Genomic DNA, 5,729 nt, shown 5'->3' with positions numbered 1-5,729 from the left:
CCCTTGTAGTGGGCAGGGCAGAGTTGCCTTCCTTGTTTGGTTCCCTTATGTTGCCCTCCTAGAGGGCAATGTGCCCTTGTGGAGGGCAATGTTTGCCTCCCCCTTTGCATGCGGCACACTTCTTCTTACTTTGACCACACTTTCCTTTCCTTAGGCTATACTTCTTAGGCCACGCTTTTCCTTTTCTTTTCTTTTCTTCACCTATAATAAACCAAAACAACCACTCCAAGTATCACTAAATTCAAGAGGCTTATAAATCAATTAAAATTCAATTAAAATTAGCTTAAACCTCATGGATTATCATTAATTTCATGGTGGTTGCTTGATTTAGAGAAGTTATGCATTTTCACTCCAAATCACTTACTTAGGATGCAAGAAAGTGCATAAATGCTAACAAAACAAGTGAAATTAGCTTGAAAAATGGGTATATGATGACTTGTCATCATGCCTCACGTTAGAGCCCACGTTAACTAGGTTAACATGGCTTCTAACGTGGCCTTGCTAACCTTCGAGAACGTTAGTGACACTTAACATTGTCACTAACGTTCCAGTATGCCCCTATGTCTCACGTTAGAGTCCCACGTTAACTAGGTTAACGTGGCTTCTAACGTGGCCTTGCCAACCTTTGAGAACATTAGTGACACTCAACATTGTCACTAACATTCTAATGTGCCCCTATGTCTCACGTTAGAGTCCACGTTAACAAGGTTAACGTGGCTTCTAACGTGGCCATTCTTAGTCATCCCTAACGTTAGTGACAATGTTGAGTGTCACTAACGTTGGCTCATCTTTCACTCATCAACGTTAGCTTCCACGTTAACTAAGTTAACATGGAAGTTAACGTGGCTCCTTGGGGGTTTTGTGGGTTTAGGGTGTCACTCACGTTGTCGACCTCCTTTGCCTCTCGCGTTAGCTCCCACGTTAACCAAGTTAACGTGGGAGTTAACGTGGTACATTTCACCTTAGGCCAACGTTAGTGACAATGTTGAGTGTCACTAACATTGGCTTCTTTCCCCCTTTTAACGTTAGAGGCCATGTTAACTAAGTTAATGTGGACTCTAACGTGGCCACTTATGGCCACTTATGATCATTGGCCAACGTTAGTGATAATGTTAAGTGTCACTAACGTTGGCTCAAAGTCCCTTCTTCATGTTAGAGTTCACGTTAACCTAGTTAACGTGACTCTTAACGTGGGCAATGATGGCTTCGAGAGCGTTATTGGCAATCACTTTTCTCATTAACTTGCAAGTCACCACCCATTCCACGTTAGTGGCCACGTTAATTAGACTAACGTGACTGCTAAGTGGTTCTTCCTTGCTTCCTTTGGTCCTGAAATCAAGCAATAAAGTGCATCAAAGTTCTAATCCAAGTCATGGGTAATGCAACATATAATTTGTCACTAAACTCATGCAAAATCCTCATGAAATCATGTAAAATGCACAATGTATGCTTGAATCAAGGTGTAAGTGAATATATATCCAAAACTAGCTTATTTCCTAAGGAAATGCATGAAACTACCCTAAAATCAGTAAAGAAAAGGTCAGTGAAATTGGCCAAGATGCCCTGGCATCAAGTTCGCAATAGCGGTTAGGGAATTTGCTTGAGTCCTTTGGAGGGTTGTCCTTCTCTAAAGCATCAATGTTGGCGGTGCCCCTTGCCTTCTTCCGGAGGGGCTTGGCCGTAGGCTCTTGGCGTGCTCTATTGGCGGTTGGTTTCTTCGAGGCCTTCCCCTTGTCCTTCTTGATGACCATCCTGTGAAAGTGAAAAGGAGAGAAACATCAAACCCAAAGAAACACAAATAAATGGGAAGCATGCAAGTGAGAAATTATGCCATAGGGGAGTAAGCGTCTTCACTACATGACAGCTGCAACATGTAATCAAGATAATATTTGTAAACAAGGCAAGTCACTAGCATGTGATATAAGGGAGGTATAAGCATTCAATTAGGGGGCATGAGAGGTGTACACCCAAATATCAATAATGGAAAGCAAGGCATAGTGAGGTGAGTAAGTAAAATATGGGATGTAAAAAGTGGTATGCCCGATGCACCTAAGAATATTCAAGTTATTTGAGAAAAAGCACTTAGTTAGAAGGTCATGAGTCAAAATGAGCCTAAAATGTCATGTGTGCTTTTTATCAAGCACTTGGCATGCATCCTTTTTGTAATGAGCAAGTAAAAGGAATGGGGCAATGTAGCATCCCACAAAGCAACAATAGTCATCATAGTGCACCAAGATAGTAATGAAATCATGCAAAACATTTTAATCCACCAATGCAAAAGAGGTCATGACCACAACACCCATAAAGAAGTAGAAAGGTAAAAGCAAGGACAACCAAGTAATGAAGAACTAAAAGGAAAAGAAGCTACCTAAAAGAAGACAAAATCAACAAACTAAGGAAGGGAAAAGAGAGAAGTAGAACAAGATAGGGAAGTAGGTAAGAGTACCTTGGGAGAGAAAGAAAGGTAATGGAGGTGTAAGTGAGAGAGAGGAGTAGAAGAGAAATAGAGGAGGGAAAAGATATGGGGGCCGCCGGAGGTAGATGGTCGCTGGAGGTGGTGCTGAGAAGTGGGTGGAGTGGTGTAGAGGGGGAGAGTGGAAGAAAGGGGTGGAGAATGGTAGAAATCGTGGAAGAAGTGAAATGTGGATGCGTTGGCTTATATTTCACGTCGCAAGATCGACGCGTGCGCGCACTATGCGCGCTCGCGCAGGGGGGAAAGGAGCAGCAACGACGTGCGCGCGCTAGGTGCACGCACGCGTGCGTGTGGTTGTGCCAGTAGCACAATGCTCGCCCAGAAGTTGCACAACTCTCTGGACTTTGTACCAAAGGTTGGCTGCAGGGGTGATGGCGCGCACGCGCACGGAGTGCGGACGTGCGGAAGCTGTGCTGATCAGATTGGTGCGCGGGCGGCAGGGGCGCGGGCGCGACAGTGGTGTTATGCCTCTGGCACAAAGCGGGCCTAGAATTGGCATAACTCTCTGGTAAATATACCAGAGGTGTAGCAGGGTCATCGACGCGGGCGCGGCATGGACGCTCGCACATTGATTCACTAGGTGGCAAATGAGCGCGTGCGCGCACGCACAAAGAAGCTTGAGCACGGGGCTTAATGCAGGCTCAAAGGTGGCACAACTCTCTAGTCCTCAGCCTGGGACTTGTGGCAGTAAATCAGCGTGGACGCGCCATGTGCGGGGTCACACGCATTTCATTTTGAGCTTATGGACGCGCTGGTGCACGGTGCGCGTGAGCGCGAACGAGGTTGTGCTGGGGGCTTAATGTTGGCGCGAGGGTGGCCCAACTCTCTGGAAAGTGTATGGGCCTGCATCTGCGCTATGGACGCGTGCACGCACAGCGTGCGCTCGCGTCTCTACACCTTTTTTTTTTAAATGAAAAATGCACATCTTATCATAAATTCCATGGGTAGCTGGCCAATGCCCACAAGGACACCTAAAACTTCATGCAAGACCTAGAAATGGGGTGTTTTCTACCATTAAAGTGATTCATAGTGCAAACCTCTATAAACAATAAACCCAAGTCTAGCTAAACAAGGCAGTGACTAAGCAATCATCAGTCAAAGAAGAGTTCAATGGCTATATACAAAGAGGGCAAAAATAAGATAGATCTCACCATGGTGGGGTGTCTCCCACCTAGCACTTTTGTTTAATGTCATTAAGTTTGACCTCCACTAGATCAATGCTCTTTGTCAAGAGGTACATCTTCCAAAAGGAATACCTCAATCTCTTTGGTGCTCTTCCTTTGCTCACCATGATATAATTTGAGACGGTGCCCATTTACCTTGAAAATGTCCGGACTTGAGGGATGACGCAAATGGTAGACTCCATAAGGTTCCACTTTCTCTACTTGATAGGGTCCTTCCCATCTTGATCATAGCTTTCCGGGCAACAATCTCAACCTTGAATTGTAAAGGAGAACTAGTTCACCGGGTCTAAATTCCCTTCTCCTAATGTTCTTATCATGGTTGGCTTTCATCTTTTCTTTGTAGAGCCTAGAGTTATCATAAGCCTCTAATCTCAAACATTCTAATTCCACCAATTGTAGCTTTCTCTCAATTTTGGCCCCACCCAAATTTAGATTGCACTCCTTGACGGCCCAATATGCTTTGTGTTCAATTTCCACCAGTAAGTGGCAGGCTTTACCATACACCAACCGGAAGGGGCTCATGCCAATTGGCATTTTGTATGCAGTTTGGTATGCCCACAGTGCGTCGATAAGCTTAGCACTCTAATCTTTTATACTAGGCTTCACAATCCTTATCAATACATGCTTAATTTCCCGATTGGACACCTCGGCTTGGCCGTTTGTTTGGGGGTGATAGGCCGTGGCAACTTTAAGTATGATGCCGTACTTCCTCATGATTCCTTCCATTCTTTTGTTGCAAAAGTGTGAACCTTGGTCACTTATTATTGCTCTCGGTGACCCAAAGCGACAAATTATATTATTCCTCACAAAAGATAGAACAACATTAGCATCGTCCGTCTGGGTGGGTATCGCTTTCACCCATTTGGACACATAATCGACGGCTAGTAGAATGTAGAGAAAACCATTAGAATTTGGGAATGGCCCCATGAAGTCGATACCCCATACATCAAAGATTTCACAAAAAAGTATGTTTTATTGGGGGATTTCATCCTTCTTAGAGATATTACCAAATCTAAGGCATTGAAAACAAGATTTGCAATAAAGAGAAGAGTCTTTAATTTCCAAGTCAAATTCTTGCAACAATAGAACCCATCTAATCAATCTCGGTTTGGATTCCTTCTTAGTCAACAAATATTTTAATGCCGCATGATCCGAGTACACTACTACCTTAGAACCAAGAAGATAGGCTCGAAATTTATCCAAAGCAAAAACAATAGCCAAGAGTTCCTTCTCGGTAGTAGTGTAATTGGATTGGGCTCTGGTGCACGAAATTGTGATCACTACTTTTCACAAATCAAATCATCCCCGGTAATGAATCCAAAAACTTGGTGTCCAATACCATGGCATAAACACAACTTCGCACAACTAACCAGCAAGTGTGCTGGGTCATCCAAGTAATAAACCTTACGTGAGTAAGGGTCGATCCCACAGAGATTGTTGGTATGAAGCAAGCTATGGTCACCTTGTAAATCTCAGTCAGGCAAACTCAAATGGATGTAGGTGATATACGAATAAAACATAAAGATAGAGATAGAGATACTTATGTAATTCATTGGTAGGAATTTCAGATAAGCGTATGAAGATGCTTGTCCCTTCCGTCTCTCTGCTTTCCTACTGTCTTCATCCAATCCTTCTTACTCCTTTCTATGGCAAGCTTAAGCAAGGGTTTCACCGTTGTCAGTGGCTACCTCCCATCCTCTCAGTGGAAATGTTCAACGCACCCTGTCACGGCACGGCTATCCATCTGTCGGTTCTCGATCAGGCCGGAATAGAATCCAGTGATTCTTTTGCGTCTGTCACTAACGCCCCGCCTTCAGGAGTTTGAAGCACGTCACAGTCATTCAATCATTGAATCCTACTCAGAATACCACAGACAAGGTTAGACCTTCCGGATTCTCTTGAATGCCGCCATCAGTTCTAGCCTATACCACGAAGACTCTGATCTCACGGAATGGCTAGCTCGGTTGTCAGCGAGCACTCGGTTGTCAGGCGATCAACCATGCATCGTGTATCAGGAATCCAAGAGATATTCACCCAATCGAAGATAGAATGGAGGTGGTTGTCAGTCACAC

This window comes from Arachis duranensis, chromosome 5, assembly GCF_000817695.3.
Source record: "Arachis duranensis cultivar V14167 chromosome 5, aradu.V14167.gnm2.J7QH, whole genome shotgun sequence".
NCBI classification, from domain to species: Eukaryota; Viridiplantae; Streptophyta; class Magnoliopsida; order Fabales; family Fabaceae; genus Arachis; species Arachis duranensis.
This window is presented reverse-complemented; position numbering follows the sequence as displayed.